This window comes from Oreochromis aureus, linkage group 9 (genome assembly GCF_013358895.1).
Source record: "Oreochromis aureus strain Israel breed Guangdong linkage group 9, ZZ_aureus, whole genome shotgun sequence".
Taxonomy (NCBI): Eukaryota; Metazoa; Chordata; class Actinopteri; order Cichliformes; family Cichlidae; genus Oreochromis; species Oreochromis aureus.
Window position 1 is genome coordinate 9,893,849 of NC_052950.1, and position 19,333 is coordinate 9,913,181.

The 19,333-nt window shown below is 38.5% G+C and overlaps 1 long non-coding RNA gene across 2 annotated transcripts in view; it reads left to right on the top strand.

The window, feature by feature from the left end:
• Window positions 1-1,979: 1,979 nt before the first annotated feature.
• Window positions 1,980-19,333, top strand: part of LOC120442024 — a 28,852-nt gene continuing 11,498 nt past the window's right edge. The window contains exons 1-2 of one of the 2 annotated variants that reach the window (XR_005614470.1): window positions 1,980-2,093; window positions 2,643-2,741. This is a non-coding gene — a long non-coding RNA (uncharacterized LOC120442024). Of the gene's footprint in view, window positions 2,100-2,642; window positions 2,742-19,333 lie in introns of both variants that reach the window. The other variant, XR_005614471.1, reaches the window with a different exon arrangement.

The window sequence follows — 19,333 nt, forward strand, 5'->3', positions numbered from 1 at the left end:
TTAGATTATTTTTTTAAAGAGCACACGAGCAACTTCCAAAGGAATGATGGATTCAGTCTATGCAGTGGTGTGCGTTTGATTTTATTTGATGTGCTCTCATCCCTTGACAACACATACCAACACTTTTCTCAGGAATTTTCCCACTGATTGGCTGCAAACTGCTGATACCAATTACAGTGAATAAAAGGTTAACCAAGGTAAAGTGTAAAGCACTAACATGTGAAGCTGAATATCAATCAAACAAAGTGCGTATGTTCCAAAATGCTACTTGTACAGTAGTAGATATCTTATTAGAAAAACACACATGAAAACTTGTGGAATAATGTTTTAGGGGATTATATTGAACACTTGCAGAGAACAGACTCTCACTTTGAGTTCCTTATACCATGTAGGATGAGACTGTCCTCTGCTGGTCAGTGTGGTCAGTATTTCTTGGTGGCCCTACAGTGGCTGTTTATCCAGTTCTGCATGCTCCACACTCCCCAGCTGTTTTGGCACCACACATTAAACTTTAGATGCTAAACTGATGGCCAGTTAACAGGTTAGAGTCTGGTAGATACTTTCAAGGCAAACACATAATCTATCTTTATAAAAAAGGTGCTCGGGATCATATATTGCATAATTCGCTAAAGGGGGAAATTATTAGAATTTGTTGTGACTTAATTATAGTGTAATATGCTTATCTTGGAGTTTAATGGGCAGTTTCTGAGCTGTTTAAAGATTATTCATGGCAGCTGACTCCTATGTTAAAAAAAAAATATCCAAATCTACATCAGGTCCTGTCGCCTGCTGATCCCATGGGTCATTATTGATTTTTCCATCAGGCTGCATCACCCTCTAACCTCCGAGAGCACCGGCTCATTGTAGTTTGGGGCTCTTTTTTTTTGTTGAGATGTGGAGTTTAGTAGGAAATGAGCTAGAGGCTATAGCTAAATGTAATCAGCTCACTGCTGGGTGAGGGGGTGTGATGGTGGCTGGCAGGATGTCTCCTTCCACTTTCTCTGTCGAGACCTGAGGCGGCGACCCTGTGCAAGAAGACACTGTGTGTCCACGCAGTGCATGCACATGCATACCGCCAAGTCTATGAAGTTTAATGCTGAAAAGAGAAAGCTTATGTGAGGCATAATATTGGAAGTTTAGAGATTTGATAAGCCAGAGTGTCTCTCTCTATTGCTTTTTCCTAACAACAATCAAATACTGTTTATTGTCGTGTTAAATTAGTACATGAGGTTCTTTTTTAATGTACATGAGATTAACCATTAATATCCTAACCCTGGCATGTTAGTGCTTGATGCCTCTAGCAGCAAATATTATAATGAAACTTTAATGCAGATCTAAAACTGTTTGCATCATGGTTCATACATGAAATATCTTCATGAACCACGTGTCCCTTTTTGCAAAGTAACAGTGAAATAAAAACAAAACACTTCAGACGAGACAAAAAGTCAAAGGACCGTTCTTAGACTTCCACATATTTGCAGGAAACATTAACTATTATGAACTGAAGTCATCCATTTAGTGTTAGAGAAAGGTTGGAGGCCTGCAGCACTTCTCCTACCTGGCTCTCATGAGAGCCTCTTATGGTAGTGCTTCAAGGGTTACTGAAGCATGGGCTGGAATTCAAATAAGCATCTGGCATGCCTGATATATAGGGGTTTACTTTGCTTTAAACTGGTGCGTGCTAAAATTCATTTATTTATTAAATCTATAGCAGTTACACTCTTGCAACCACCTCTTCACACTTCAGTGTGGCTGCTGCAAATTGCAATCTATAAACTAATCTACAGTTTAAAGACAATATATTAGTTTATTAAGGTCTGCTGCACATTATTTGATCATGTTCTCCAGTGAAGCTGGTGTATCTCCAATAGGGGGAGATAGTGGCCTACCACTGGGTAGTACAGGTATCCTGCAGAATCAGTTTTTGGATGAAGCCAGGATCTCTTAAATTCTTAAACCACTTTCTTTCATGTGTCTCTGTTTGATCGTCTTTCTTAGATTCTGGTCTGTGTTGAGGAATCTAACTCATATGGGAGACTACTCAGCCAACCTATTGTTCCTCTTGATGTCTGAGAAGAGAAGTTCTGCTGGAGGTGGAAGTAAATCTAATAAGACTTTATTTTTATTTTTTTTTAAAATACAGACTAATTACATTTAACTTCAAGCGAGTTATATGAAGTTTGTCAACTTTAAAATTAAACCTGTAGAGTATAAAAGACCGTCAGCTAAACTTTTACCATTAAACGTTTTTCAGAAGAATACATTTTCCAATTTTATAGTACTCAGTATTTCTTTATTAATATAAATGATATGTGAGTTAAGAGCATATGGTAGTAGAGTTGACGACAAGTAATTCTGAGGTGAATTGAAGGAGTTGAGCTGAAGTTATCAGCTATGCTCTGTGTTTTATTTCTATCAAATGAGTTTGAATTTGAAGTAGAATAGAAAATCATGAAGAATTAATCGTTTAGTTTTGGGTATGCTTTACCCAGAGCTGTTTCCGCAGCACAGTGAAAAAAAATTTACTTTGAATTTTTTCCATCAGCAAAGAATCAAGTGAAGTGAGTGAACACAAGTGGCTGGGTGCACTAATTTCCAAGGCAAAAACAACCCTTTAATTTAATTTTTTTTTTTTTTTTTAGAAAAACTAATGACTTGCTAAAAAGAAATAATGAGAATTCTGTGAAATGACCTTCGTCAAAATCCATTTGTGTGGAAAATGGCACACTGCAGTCTCTCAGGTAAGTCATTCACCACAACACAATGTCAGTTTGATTGATTTTTGCTCAGCCTACAAAACATATTGGTGATAAATATGAAGTTTCAACTATCTAACACCCTTCAGTTAGCTAAAAAGTGTAGAATACTAACAAGCTAGCTAACAAGCTAATTTGACCTGACACTGAGAGATTATGAAGGTAAAGGGGCTAGTCTTGATAAAATGTGTGATATTTTGCATCCGTTAGTACTAATGATTATAATAATCACACTTTTCCCACTGCAAGTAAAAAAAGGAGATTTTCTCATATAAGTTGCTCCATCACTTTCATGCACAAACACGTAATTTTTAGCTAACCCTAACTCTGTAAGTTTAAATGTGTTAACAATCAAGCCTGCAACAATGTCTGTTGTTAACAACGCTGATGCCTGCATCGCAGCAAAGATGAAGTAAATGTTTCACCACATTAACTGCAGCTATGAGGCTCTCATAAGGAGGGATGTCACTGCTGCTTTTTGTTGCCTTGTCAGTGCTACAGGGAAAAGATATTACCACTGCTGCGGAAGAGATCCCGAGTAATCAGTCAACATATTACAATGTGTCACCGCAGCCTCACACATCATTGTTTTCATTAGTTTTACTCAAGTAACGTCATCTTCATTGTCCAGACAGATGGTAAAGCAGTCAGCTGCACTGGCAGCTATTATAAAAGTTCTATGGCAGCCTGTATACAGTAGAGGAGCCCCGGGGTCCTGTTTTTCCTCTGCTTGCATGAGATTTTTGGAGATCATGTTGTTTTGTTTGTCACTTCTCAGAGGAGCTATGCTTTTGGTTTGTGTTGCTGGCTGTGTGCACACAAGGCTTTTATTTATTTTGTTTAATTTTGACATTGCAGTAAATTATCACTCGGATATTATTAACTTTAAGGTGCCAAGTAGTTACCACTGGATCCTTAACACTCACTTTGCTGGCTTTAAATCTTCTCTCTCTCTCTGTGACACACTACTGAAAGAGTTCAGTTTTGCACAAACACCAATCAGGAAGAGAATTAAGTTATGGCTCTAACTCTCTCCATGTCTTATTGGGGTCTCGACTTAAATGTCTTTTTGAACATTAGAATGAACTTCAGCACATATCTGAGCATGCACAGTGACAAATCCCCCAGTGACCTCTGTTTTTCTTTGTTTCACAGTGTAATACCATATTTTAAGTTTGGAATACATTATTCATCCTCTCTTTACGTTTATGAACTTAATTTACAGTACCACGATTACATTTTTAAAATTTTTGTTATTTGTTACTTCAACTGCACTACATCCTCTGCACTTTTTTTAGCTTTCAAAATTCACTCAAAGCCCCATTTCAGTAAAGATTTTGATGTTGCCATCAATGAAATGGCAACAATGCATTCAGCTGTGTTTGGTGGAGCTGTCGCTTCATAACAGCAACTCGGTGATTACCTGCCCAAGTGCCGACATTTCTGACTTTCAAAAATCCCTTTGTGACCTGCCCTTTTTCGGGGGGTGAAAAAGCTTCTCTGTCCGAAAATCTGACATTTTATTAGGCATTTTCAAATGCTTGCTTCTCAGTCAAAAAACCCCTTCAGCAACAGTTTTATTCAGTATCACAAGCCACCCATGCCTGTAACTTATTTTTATATTCTTACAATTGCAAATTGAATGCCTTTTTAGATCATCAGTACACTGGCATGAGTTATTCATCCTGTAATCAGGACTCTCTGAAATGCAGATCTGTAGATTAACACAATAAGATTAACATTTTGATATTGGTAGTACACAATCTAAAGCAAAGTACCGAATGTTAAAAACTGATGTCAGCGAAATGTGTCTGGTTTTTATGCATGTGAAAACCTTATTCCCATTTCCATTTCTTTAAACCTCATCTTTAAAATTACTCAACACAAAAACTCCATGTCCAGGTATTTTGACATTTGACATGAAATACGTATCAGCTCCAAGGCCATCATGACTAGCTCAGTTTCACTTATTAGTGCAGGGCAGCGTAGACACACTACTGCACAAGCCTAATCGCGGACGATGACAACAGCTTAGACACAGGGTATCTATCCTGCCTTACTGGCTCTTAGTGGCCATGGTCATTGTGAAACACAGCTTTTGAATCACTTGTCTAAAAAGAAAAACTGAAGAACAGATAGAAGCAATCTGTGCAGGGATGTGAACATTACTGTCTCATTCCTGTAAAGTCTTGGTGAATGTAACACTGCACCAATTGTCTGTTTTGTCTTGCTGAGTGTATCTGTTCTGACCAAACAACTGTGCAGGACATTTAGGACAATATATAGAGAAGGCAGAATATGTAGGCTATCACGGTATTATAACAATACAGATATACTGTAATACAAACGAGTTAACCACATAACTAGTACAGATCATAAAATGGGAGTTTAGTTTTTCCTAAATGAGTTCCTGCCATGTACATAAAGTTTTGCTGAACAGGCACAGTTTGATAACTGCCATTTCCACCAGTGGGATATTCTTCTTTAAAAAAAGAAAAAGGGCAGAGATGTGTGACTTTGAGTGTTCATTGCAATTTTGCAGTCGGCTGTACAATATATCAGGCACACTAATCTCTCTGTGCAGCAGATATGAAAAACAACTGAACAACAATCATCTCAGATTAAAAGGAATCTCATTTCTGGTTTTCAAAACTTCAGTGAAATAAAAAAAAGAAAAGGAAAGATAAAATACGCTACAGTCACTGTGACATTATTTTCTTTTTCTCAGTTTACAACACAAGCACGGACCAAAATGTCTCCCAATAATCAGAAGGACTGGGATAAAATCAAATCCAAGACCTCGACCTCGGAGGGCTTACTGAGCATGTTGGCAGGCACTGAGATGTTCTGCTCCTCCTTGTTAACTAAGAGCTACCTGGGAGAAAATCCAGGTGTTAAACTGCAAGAAAGAAACCCCTCAAATCAAAATGAGGAAATAGAAATGACCTTCTGGGCAATAACCATTAGTGTGTGGTAAAGGTCAGGACCAGAAGAGCAGGAAAGTGGAACAGCTGAGGCAGACATGGGAAAGTGAAAGCCACTGGCACAAAATGTTCAGACTGACAGAGAAAGCCCAGACTGAATACCACGGATTACGTCAAACAACGAGAAAAAGAATAGAAATCTGAGAGGAAACGACAAGCTGATTTGGAAAGAGTGAAGCACATATGAAGGCAGAGAGGCAGCTAGAAACATCAGATAACAACCGGAAAAACAAGAGCACCTTAATGGGTAACTTCAGAATTCTATTAGAGGGGATAAGAGACAAGACAAGGACAAAGTATTTGAAGAAAAAGACAAATTACAGATAAAAATCGATAATTGCGTGCCAAGGAGATTAGAGCGGGCTGTGGAAAACAGCTAGGAGACAATTGGAGGATTTGTATGAATTAAAAACAGAAAACGTTGAAGCTGGTGAAGACACATAAATGTTGCCTTCACGTTTTCAATGGGAGATTTTTCGATTTGAAAAGTTTCGTCGCAATTAAAAAGTATCACACGGTGATACTTTGTCAAGAACCTGCCACCTGCTTGTGTCCCAGCTAAAACGTTTGGGGAAAATTGCAGATGCTGTCTGAACAGATGGCTTCCTCTGTGACTTCACAATGATTTTCTTTATTCAGCCGTGACATGACTGCTGCTGTGATAAACACGTGTTTTTGATGCCGCATTTTTACTACTCAAGTCAATCTTTTATTCAGCCACACTGTTTTAACACTACCTTTAAAAATTCTTTCTCCTGTTGAACGGTGAATCATGTGATTGTAGAATTACAGATAAATAAATGTGGTGAGAAAAATACATCGAGCAGGACTTTTAGATCAGTGTTTATGGTATGCTCTTCCATTGGATCTGAGGACTTGGTTGAAAACAGTGATCTCTGTTTTAAGTCTTCATGAAATCATACTTTTCTTTCATTGCAACATATGACATTAATTATATAGTTTGACTTGATTGGTGTACATCTTGCTGACTACTGACCACACCCAGCCTAGAGATAGCTGTGAAGATTACCAAACATTAACTTGTAAAATCACTACTTTTGCTTTTTAATGATTATTTCCCCTTTAACATGAATAGGAACAATGTTCCTGTCATTGTATCAAGAAGACTAAAGAAAAGACTATTTATAGTTCTGTGCAAAAAGGACCTTCTTTGTATTTTGCTTCTAAGGATCCAGACGTTCTTATAATTTTTAAAAGTGGTCTTGAGCAATAGTTCTCCGGCTTTATGAAGGTTGGATTTTCTTTGGACATGGGCTACTTTTTCACTTGTACCAAACCATTTTCAGAAGATTGTTTTGTGTTTCCTTTGGTTTGTTTGTTAAGCCACTTAACACTGACCCGTGAGCTATTCAAGCATAAAAAAGGCATCCTACTCAAGAGATGAAAGAGTGTCATGTCTATACATAAGAGACAGCTTAGCAAAAAGCTCACTTTAAATTGTTTCTTTAAGTTTTTATTAGCAGCCTGTCACAAAACATGTAATTTCTCTATGTTTCTTCATCTGAATCTAAGAATAAAGCATCCCAAACAGGTTGACAGGCATAAAATAGCATTTTTGCATCAACAAGGTGATTTCCCAACAGCTATTATCTGAAAACTTGGCATGTATGCATTTTTTGACATATTGCTGCTTTTTCAATGTTTCTGTAATAAGGTGTAGCCACACCTTTTTACATAAGGCCACGGAAGTCACCTTTTGAAGTCTTCTTTTTTGTATCTTATGCTTTTCCAAACTATTTCACATTACCCCTAGCTTACAAAATGCCTTTATGTGGTTTTAGATGATCTTCATTCTTTATTGTAAAAGAAAGGAAAAAGAAAGAAAATTATTATTATTTTTAAATAAAAATAATGTACATGTGTTTTTGTTGGATCTGGAATGCATGTCCAGTTTTTCCCTGGATTATATACCCCCACTTTACAGCTTTATTGCCATACCCATTTCTTTGTAATCATCATATGATTCTGTTACATATTTTAAAACAGAAATCATTTTCTAGTGTCATAAAATGCATTTTTAAAGATGTATCTTATATTCTTCCACAGCTGTTCCAGTACTGAGTGGGGAATATTGGATGCTTGTTTTATGTATTGTTTATGTACCCAGAATGTGCCTCAAATCCTGAGGCAATAAATGCAAACTGCTGACTAAAAGTTTAATAGAAATGTCAACACATCTTTATAATGTGATGATGTTGTTTGCACTAATAAGGAGGCAGGCTTGTGAATTAAAAAAAATGCACGAGTGGTTTTGCATATTTTGGCCCATTAACTAGAAATTGCACACAGTGCTGTCAAACATTTTCCAAAGCATATTCCCAAATTCTCTGTTCTACCTGCCTGGCAGTCATTAGCTTCCATTAATTTGAAATAGTCCATAATAAGGAAATAAATAAATCCGCACCAATAGCAGTGAGCCATGCAAGGAGCTGGAGCACCGTGAGAAATTTGATCAGAGTGTCACACAAGGATACTTGACTTTGTCAACAGCAGAATCTGGTGATCCAGTCCCAAACCACTCCATCGGTGGTGGAGAACTGGAAGAACTGGATGCAGCACTGGGCCATTATTCATGCCAGAAGTGACCAAACTTTCAGGAGGCTGTTTGTAAAGGTGGCTTTTGAACACCGCTTGCTTGATGTTATGAGAGCACAAATTATAAGTGCACCGCATCTATCAGTTCTTGAAAGTCTTTAACTGTTGCTGCTAAATGTTCTGCCACACAAAAACAACTGTGATAATCTGTCTTGTATACCTCTGCCAACTGCATAAGCTGCATGTTTGTCCAGACACATGTCCAGTGTTGGGTGTAATTAGTCAGTAATGCATGAATTTAACATGTTACTGTACTGATCTCAGTAATTACATTACAGTAATGATCATGTTGTTACTTGTGTTACAAAAGCTCTTTACTTATCTGAAAAAAGATAAAACACACAAAAAATCAAACACACATCCCTTTCTAATGCTGTTTACACGTATTCTAATCTGCTGGTTTCAGTTCAAGTGCATTGGTCTATAACTTTTGAGCAATAGAGACATGGACATTACGTTTATTTTCATTACAAGCAAGGACAAAAGCATGATCAAATGCAAAGTGTGCATATCGAAACTTTGGCTCTTTGCAATCATCAGCAGGCAGACGCTGAACTCCAACAGGCCACAAAGGCAGTGATGAGCAGTCAGGTTTGCAGGACTGTAGCCTCTGTTTCTACCCTTACATGTTTCCGAAGTACAGGCACTGTGGCAATCACTTTGAAGTCTGGTTTGTTTGGGCTGCTATTCAAATTTTTCTCTGTGTTGTCATTTTTTAAATTCATATGCAAACACTAAAAGACAGATTGTATGTGTGTCTTCATTAGAATAGGGCTTTGTTTTAAGGTAATGTAAGAAGAAGTGTAATTCATTATTTTCTCCAATTAGTAATTAAGTAATGTACTGCATTACATTTAAGACAAGTAATAAATGTGTACTGCATTACTTTGTTTAAGTAATGACCCCCAGCACTGCACATGTAATAGATGCAGTAAAGACTATGAAGGAATTCATTTGGTGAAAATGATTCAGTGTATGATTACATTATAAATGTTTCTGCAATCTTCCCTCATGTTCCTCAGTTATTTTCTTTTATATTGTTAATTCTCTAAAAATCATTTCAGTATGTTTTAATTCAGATTTTTGAGGGCTTTATTGGAACACCTGGACAATACATTGTTGGGTAATGGGATTTTCACTGGCAGAGTTGGTTTTGAATGAGAAACACACTGTTAACAGTTAGGTGCTCTTTCTACTCTGACAGAGCAGCTGGGATAGTTTCACCGGGTAAAGTAAATGCAGCAAGGCTTTTTTATGCACAGCTGTCTCAGTGACTCGTTTAATTCAAACTGGGTTTTCATATGATTCTAAATTCTTTGTTTTTTATTTGATCTATATTGCTAGATTAGTATCATTTCCCCCTGTGCCCTCATTATAAACTTCAAAAATATGTGCGATTGAAAGAAAAAAATTGACCAGCAAATGAACTATTCACTGCACCTTGTAAACATCCAGGAGACTCTCAAGATTACTCTGGATTTCATCACACTTTCTCCAAAAAGTCAACATGCAATTAAGTCACTGTTAGTGTATATATTTAGAGAATCCAAAAGTCTTGCTTGAGCTTACTGCACTGAAGCTATGGCAGCAGCTGAGGCTCTGACCAACATGCTTTATGAATTCTGCTGTGCTGTGATAATGTCAGCAAGAGTAGAGTACAAAGTGAAGCTCCGACAGCGCTGATTAGCATGCTAATTGTTAGCCTTTCCTCAACATTTTAGCTGAACTTAGTTATACACAACAGTTTAAAGACTAATCTGAGCATCTGATTCAAAGTGCTCGAGTGCTGTTGTCAGCACTGTTAACCCTTGGGGTCTGACAGTAAGAGCTCCCCATCTAATAGCCCGAGGCTGTTCTGTGCCGGGGGGTGGGGGATTGATTCAACTGTACTGTCCCTAGCCACGACAGAAAACAATGTCCACCCATGGTTTACTCAGGAAGCTGCAAATTCACAGCAGACACACACTATTGATTTTTTTCCCCAAGATGAAAGGCCCATGGTATGTCTTTGGGGTGTGGGAGTTCATCACACTGGGTTCTTCTACTTGACACACTGTCAAAGTGTTTGACACTTATCTTCAAGCCAGGATATGGTTATGAATATAAAGCCCACAAGGCTGGGCTGCTGGTGCAGGGGCATATTTCAGTTAAAGCAACAGATATGCCTCATACCATGACAGCCAGAACAAGTGAATACACCTAGACATCCGCTACTGTCCATTAATATGGTATCCCTGTAGTGTTGTGTTCTCCCAAGTTTTTATTGAGTTTTGGGGCCTATTTTTATTTTATTGATAGTCTTTTCTTATGCTTCTAATATTTTGTGTAATTGTTTCCAGGATGTTTTCCCGTCTTCTCTTCGCTATGCATAATTGTCTTTGTTTTACTTCCCTTTCTGTGCTTTTGCTTCCTGTCTGTCTTTCCTCCTTTGTGATTCCCCCTTTTCTCATTCCCTAAACTCCACAACCTCTTCAACCTATTCCATTTCTCGACTCCTCCCTCATGTCCTAGATCCTCCCACCAGAGATACTAGCAGAAAGGCGAGGAAGCGACATGAGGAGAGAGAGTAGTCAAGGCCACGTGTCACGGCCAGTGTGGCAGGGCAGGACTCAATAGCGGGACTTAAAAAGCTCAACAGGTTATTTTACACAAGCACAAATCCAAAAACAAAGAAAGGAGTAATGATGGCCCAGGGGCCAGGGAGGAAGGTAAAATCCACACAGAAATACTGAAACTCTCACCACGCATCAGAGAAGAAATAGAGTAGTTCGATCAAGGTAAGACTGAAAGCCGGCCACTAGCTTTAGTGGTGGAGGATGAGCTCATCAGGAACAGGCGGGTGACAAGGGAGGGAACCCAGGTTGACTCCCGCCCTCAAGCACAGACACAACAAGCAAAACACAGAGAGTGTAGAGGAGGGACAGAAAAACACAAAACCTGGGTGGATTGCACAAAAAGGACGGGAGGGTCTCAACATCACAGGCATTTAACAAATGAGACACGTTTGTGTCACAGCCAATATTTGAAGCAATGTAAAAGAACTTGTAAATATGACACTGGGCACAACTGCATCACAAATAGTCTAGCCAACAAAGACTGTGTGTGTCTTCTCTTTGCCATCAGTCCATTTGTCATAAATTAACTGTAAAGGATTGTAAATGTCATTGTGATTTTTAGCTCAAGCTTGTTGCTCTCTCAGCAGGCAGCTAATTTAAATGAAAAAAATGGGACTAACCTACTCTGCATAACCTGCCAGCAGTAAGCAGCACACAGGCAACATATGCAACAACCTGCTGAACGTAATGAAAGATTTGGCAAAAGAGAGGTGAAAACCAATACAGAGCTAAACTAAAACCCATCTACTAATGAGCTCAGACGAGCTGTAATGCCTGTCATTATGTCCTTATGTAATCATGTACTAAATACTGATGTAATTGCTTCAATACTGATGGGTCAGACCGAGTGCATATTGGAAACAGATCTTAACTACACACCTGTAGATGTGAGGAAAAAATCAATGAGGAAAAAAAATCGAATCAGTCAGCTGAAAAAGTTCTTAAAACTGACTTTGTCGTTGCTTTGTCACTCTCTGTGTCAGACTGTCTGTATAAAGCATAGGAAAGCACACTTTGTCATTTTCTGTTAGATGTCTTGGGGTTGTGGGGGTAAGTTAGATCCATTCTTTTTTCATTAGGAGTTAAATTTGCAAAATTCTGTATATGATGGCTGCTCGTATGTAATAAGGTCAGAAAAAAGACTCTTACAAACAGCAGGAAGCAACAAACTAAATTTTCCTCCTGGCCAGAAAAACCTGGTCGTTCTGTTTACTGCCATTAATCTGACCTGCTGCAGACTATCTTGACCACACTAATTATCTTTTACAGAAGTTTCTGTTTGTAACAGATGTGAAGTTGTAGAGCAAAGTGACTGACAAAAGGTGCCAATTAAAGGCAATTATAGTAGGTCGTTTGCAGTGCCTCCCTCCTCCTTTATATTCCACTGTCTTTTTCACTTCTAATAAGTTTGTAGCTCCCTACCTGCAGTATTTTAACCTGATCCATAAACATAATGCTTTAAAACATGTCACATTTGCATTGCAAATGATATGGCCCTATTGCATTTTGATGTTTGATGTTTCCGTTTGCAGCTTGTTTTTGCTGCACTGTAGTTGTTTTACTGCGAGCAACCACGGCATTTGCCTGGATTCAAACCCTTGACCTGTTGCACGGATGCTGTTTGAGCAGTGAGCAGAATTTGATTGCATATTTCTTTACTAATTTGAATTCTTTTGAGGTATGAGGTATTTTGTAATTTCCACCTGCCAGCCTGACCATGTGCTGAATTTCTTTTCTAAAAGCGACTTTAATCTTTATCTAAAATTCTTGCTTTAGATAACTACAGACTTGTTAGAGGGGTTGTTGGAAATGTAAACTCAATACATCTAACACTCTCGGGAAGCCTGAAAAAGCTCATGTTTTAAAACTGATTCTCTTTTCAGGTTTAAAAAAGCTATAATGAAAAACCTACATTTACCTAAATACTTCAAAGATGTGCCTTCATATCTCATCAAACCAAACTCCTCCCAGCATTATTCCAGAGATAAAGAGAGTTTGACAGTAAAGGTGACCTGTTCTCCCAGTGAAGTCAGATTAAAGCTTTATGTATATAGGATGCAGGTGACCTAGCCTGGAGCTAAATGATCTGTGCGCATCCCAAAAGTGATTGTTATCCAGCAGAGAGAGGAACCTGTGGCTGAACTGTCATTTCACATGAATTTTCAAACCGAGCCACTGAACAGAGTAGCAGCTAACATGGAACGTGCAAATGAAAACCATTCCCTGGAGTTTCTAAGCATCAGTTCCTGCACTACCATGGGCAGCTAATGAGAAGGTTCAAGTGAGAAATAGCTTGCATATACTGCCATGACCAATGTGCCATTCTGTTTGGAGTTGCCACTGATAGGGAATTGCGCACAGTGAATCCATAATGACACGATGCTCTGTTGTGGCATACCATTATAACTGTATGCTTTTTTAAATGTTTTTATCACAAATAGAAGTCGCCTGCTGTTCTCACACAGCTGTCACGCGTGAGTGTCTTTCAGAGAGACTGTACGCATAGCAGTATGCTATAAGTTAAATCAGATCCTTACTTTTTCATGCACACCAATCCTTCGAGGATTGTCAGATGTGGGAAAGAAAGAGGCAAAGACAAAGCGTTGCCTAAAGGCAAAGCCATGCCTGCCTCAGAAAAGAATGATGGAAAAGGCTCTTTCTTGTTTGTCTCATGCCTTTAGCTTCCTTGCGTGTAGTGTGGATTCTGTTGAAACTACACAGGTGATTTATTAGCTTGGAAGATGAAGAGATGTTTTTTCTTTTTGTTTTTTGAAATCCATGATATGGGATGTAGTAACTCCTGAGGCCTCTGATGCATAAATATACATACTGGGGGGTTTTTTTGGCTTACAAATGGAGTTTGTACTATGACCCACACTGCTTAACTTACTGTAGATGTTAATTTCTGATGATTTCAGCTGTATCCGTGGCATCAAATTTATTTTCCTGTACTAGCAGCTTCTAAATTTTTGGCTTAAATTAGTCATTTATATGAGAAGGAGGACTGGTGAGATGAAATTTGAGCTACAGCCTCAACACCTGACGTGCATAAAAACACAAGAAGGGTCTTTCTCCAACTCTGCATTTGTTTCTTTCTCTTTCTAAGCCGTGTGGCTGTTGTAGCATGATAAGGGAGCATAGACCAGGAGAGTAATGATTTTTCTCTAGCTCAGAAATTCCTCTTCTTTTATGGCTGACCCTTAAAAATGTCACTTCAGCCCACAATTCTCTCAGTCATTTCAATCTTCAGCATATAGATTATCTTATGGGGAAAAGTCTCAGCTCCATAATAATCAGGGAGGAGTGGCACTTTAAGATAACGTTCATACTGAGCAGGCTGGCTGTTCGATTTCCCCATATACCCTGTTTGGGACCACATATGCTGCTTTGCCCCTTGAGCTCAGTCCTCAAAACCTGTGCTGTGATCTTTACTGTAACTGCTCAATATGCACCTCAAAGGTATACCAAACTGTATTTTTCATTGCCATATACTCCATTCAAAGTGCATTCTTGCAAAATGTAGCAAGTAACAGAAATGGATAGAATGAGCCACCAGACTGAAAAGATGGGCAGAGGCGGTGGAGTGTTTATTTAATTCCTGGATAAATGATCTGGAGTTGGGTGTGTATATGGGCTAACTTTTTTTTAAACTGTTACTGGCCTTTGCTTGCTTTACTGTTTGTTCTGTAAGTCTGGAAGTGCAGCTCTGTCACTGAACTTGCTATCTTGGTTAATGCAGGAAGCATACGATGTAAGGTGAGTCCACTGAAGTTTGGATGGAAGGCAATACAAGACTCGTTCTTTTCTTTTTTGATGGTCAAAGCTGGAATACCTCTATAAGAAACCCTTAGAACTGCAGTAATTTCATATTTGAAAATGTCACAGTCACTTTATCATATACAGTCTAAGAAGCTTGGAAAGAAAAGCGTCTGGACTCCTTTAATTATCTTGAAGATGTTTCACCTCTCATCTGAGAAGCTTCTTCAGTTCTAAGAGCAACTGGTTCAAAGTCCCAGATTTTTAAGCTCTATGGGAGTGTCCCCCAAGGGGTTCATGGACCTCCTATTGATCCTCTACCTAATCACACGAGCCAAGGAGTGAAAATGGGTGTAGGTCACAATCAGCCAAGGTTTGGGGTGAAACCATTGTGAAACCTAGCCCCACCCTATCATGTGATTTCCTGAGGTCAGCTGGCCCAGGATGTGAGTGGGCGTTAAGGCGTCTGGGAAGGGATCTCAAAACTGGATTATAGATGACAGACAGTTGGTGTCTGTTCAAAGATGGTCGTTCACGGTGGACATAGATGGCTTCTTTCACTCCTCTTTCAAACCGTCTATCTTCTCTGTCCAAAATGTGAACATTGGCGTCCTCGAAAGAGTGGCCTTTGTCCTTTAGATGCAGATGGACTGCTGAGTCTTGTCCTGTGGAGGTGGCTCTTCTATGTTGTGCCATGCGTTTATGGAGTGGCTGTTTGGTCTCTCCAATATAGAAGTCTGAGCATTCCTCACTGCACTGTACCGCATACATTACGTTGTTAAGTTTGTGTTTAACCTGAGTGTTTGACCTCAGGATTTAATGCTTAGGATTTAATTTAACACACATTTCAAGATCAGATCTGTTACAAGAATAAACAGTCTGTCAAGCGACAATAAACATGAGTAGGGATGGCAGCAGAAAGAAGAGGTACTCTTTTTTTTCTTCCTTTCAAAAAGGAGTTTTTCTTTCCCACTGTGACCAAGGGGAGGGGGGTGTTGCTTGATTTCTTTGGGTGTTTTTTCTGTTACTGTAGTTACAGAAAGTGCCTTGAGGCGACTGCTGTTGTTATTTGACGCTATATGAAGAAAATGTAATCAAATTGGAAGCATTTTATGAAATTCAGTCTGTAAAATGTCCTTTAAAATGTTTTATTTTAGAAATATTTGTCATTGCTTTACCTGCTGCTGATAAGCCAGGGCCTTCAAAGTACTCGGTCTTTGTAAGACCTCATCAACTCTGTTTATCAGCCAAAGCTTAGCTTGAAAATTAATGTTTTGCCCTCCTTGCTGATCAGAAGATGCCTATAAATCAGAAAAACAATGCTAAATGCATCACATCGCACACAAATGCAGTCTAATAGATAATAAAATAAAGGATACTCAAGCGATTCACCACTTAACATTTCTTAACAACTCACATAGTGGTAAACTGTTACATTAGGAGAGCTTTTTTGAGCCATTTATTGAAAAGCCCATTGTAACATCTTGCATAGGTGTCTCACTTCTATAGTGGGTGTTAAATTTCACAATCCTGTAATTATCATAAAAAGTCACAGCAGTCATTTAATGCAGCGATGTTAAACGATCAAACTGGAATCACAATTTTCACACTCCATAAACCCACTCACAATTCCACAGTGGATTCAGAAACACTTTTACTCACCAGGCACAATAGACACACGGACAAATAAACCTGGTTAATTGGTGCCAAATGCTGACACACTGGAGAACAGTTACATAACACTGAAACACTGGGTGCAGCAGAAAGCTTAAAAAGCTTTGCATGCGGTGTGTTGCAGACAGGATGTGCTGTTTAAAAGTGAGGACAATGCAAAACTTTAAAGTCAAAGGAAGTTAGTAAGTCATTGTGGTACTGGCATGAATGTTGCACATCATTAAGTCAATTCGTATGTTTTTTCTGGGTTATATGTGAAGATCAAGGAGATTTTGAATGCTTAACTCTTTCAAAGCATGAAACATATGACATTTTGCCATTTTTTGAATTGTCTCTTTTTCTCAACATCCGACAGTCACCAACCTGCCGATACTGTTGGGAAAAAAAAGTCATGAAAGTGACTTCAGACTGTCAGCTCCTCAGTTTAGGAAGAGCATGGGTGTTGTTAGGAAGACGGTTCAGCAGGGAAGGGATGATGCCACACTGATGCAACCACAGTTAGCAAGAAAAGGGAGTCTTTTGAAAGAAAATCTTCATCTTTACGAATATGATGGGTGATCTTTATAAACCAAATATACAAAACTATTACTATATTACTGTTTGTAACAATTGAATATCAAAGTGATGTTTAAAGAGCAAATACCTGACAGCAAAACAACAGTTTCGCTAACGAGCCAACTATTTAACACTAAAAAACAAGTCCAGCCTTTCTGTTCAATACATTCAGCTAACAGCATCCAGATACTGAAAAAACTAACTGTTACAATTCACAAATTTAAAATATATATCAGGGATTCTTAAGTTTAATATGAAAGTTTAGCAATAAAAAGTAAAAAAAAAAAAGTCCCAAACAAAAGCAGAGAAAAACTTCTCTGCTTTTTTTTCTCCCATTAAATAAACTCTTCAGTTAATTACTTTAATTTTGTCAGTGTCACTAAATTAACCCCTAAAAGGTTACCATTGTCAAACTGGGGTTCTTCTCCTTTAAATCTGAGTTACTGACAATAAAACTGTTAAAAATGATACTACATGTTGAAAAAAAAACAGCTTTCAAAGAAAGATAAGGTCACTTGAGTCATTATTTGAAAATAGTTACTTTTGTAAAACATTCAGCAATCATGAGTCAAGACAAAATGAAACATATATGCACAATAAGCATTTATTTTAAAGTAACTTTTAAAGTTTGAAATGCAGGCTGTGCCTTGTAAGCACTTGTAAGAATTTGAATGTCGTGAACATTTGAAAGGACAGGAGCACTAGGCCAGATAGCAATTTTTTACAAGATCTTGTGGATTTTCCAGTGTGAAGAAAACTGAAATATCAGGCGAATTTCTGCAAACTGCAGGTATTTTACCGTTTTTTTTCAGAAAGTTTGCTGCTCAGCTACCTCAGATCAGCATATTTTTGCATCCTCTAAGAAAAGCTCACGCTCTGAGTTTACAGGTCCCAGGAATGCTCGAGTACAAACAAAAGTTTGGCACTTCTGGCTTCCTGTCATCATTATTATGTTTGACTACGGCCGGCTCTGAGCAGACTAACATAAAAATTATTTAAATACTGCTTCCACAGTCTTACCTGGGAGGAGGCTGAATCATACTGGTGGGTGACACAATGAATTTTTTGAGCACCCATCAGTATTTAAAGAAGCACCTGCTCTAAGTGGGCTGCTCCACCACTCCAGTCCAGATTAATAGAATGACTCCCACTGGACTTCATTTTATTTTAGGGGGCATAATATGATTAGTTTTAAATTGTTTATGATAAGATAAAATAGGTCTTAAATTTAGCCAATATCACGTAAACAATAATGAAATTATTTTTATTGAATGAAAAAAATGGTTGCGCCTCTTCATCTAGCTCCCCACGGGTGAAACTGTGATTGTTGACATCTTAAAATAAAATATGCATTCGCAGCAACTTTTTCTGTGCTTTGTTATCATCAGCATGTGAAAAACCAAACACTCTTCAGCAGCTTTCTTTGTAATTCAAACAAATTGCTGCAACTGTGTGTCCTTTTTCTCTTTTCACTATCACTTCTCTTCTACACAGAGAAGAACTTGCTATCACTCTCTATCATGGAGACCCGAGAAGTAATTTGAGAGAATATAGGAAATCAGGAACTGCAATAGAAGTAGATGAGGTAGGTGGGGTAAAAATGTGGCCCAACCAAGAAAGTAAATTACAACATTTCATCACAAAATGAGCTCTGGGATGCACTGAGGATCCCAGACTGATGAGATATGGCAGCTTGAGGAATTCAGTGAGGAATGAGAGGATTCACTATTGTAAACCCTAACCTGAGGTCCATAGCCCAACAGACAGCCTGTGATCTCGTTATATTTATTAGAGATTGAGGCCGCGAGTGCTTGGAAGCTGACGGGAATTTTTCATGTTTATGGTCTAGACATTCCTTTAGAATACCAAAGCTGGTACAGCACCTGCGTAACCTCTATTGAGCCCCGGGTCTTTTTGTTCGAGCCAGCATCTTCACAATTGGGTTGTTTTGTGGCAGAGGAGGAGGAGAAATGAGATAGGGACAGAGGTGAAGGCAAAGAAGTGCCGGGCACAGCAGTAGTCTGTTGTGCTCGTACACAAGTGAGAGAGCCTTTTTGTTCTTTTTGGTTCAAACAGAGAGCGTCATTTTTTTTGTATAGGTGTTGACTATCACAGAATCCACAGATATACTGCCAATCTTTTTAATCTATTTAAGACATAAGAATATACAGCACCACATTCACACAGTATAATTTCTGTAGCTCAGAACTCACAGTTGTTATAATTACAGTATGTCGTACAATAGCATTCATACTAACAAGCAGGCGTCCTTGGAATTTGTATAAAGCCGGATAATTTCAACCAGTTCTTTTTTTATCCTTATTCTCATGTTTTCCACAGAACAGTGAGGACGCAGAGCCATGCACACAGTGGGTTG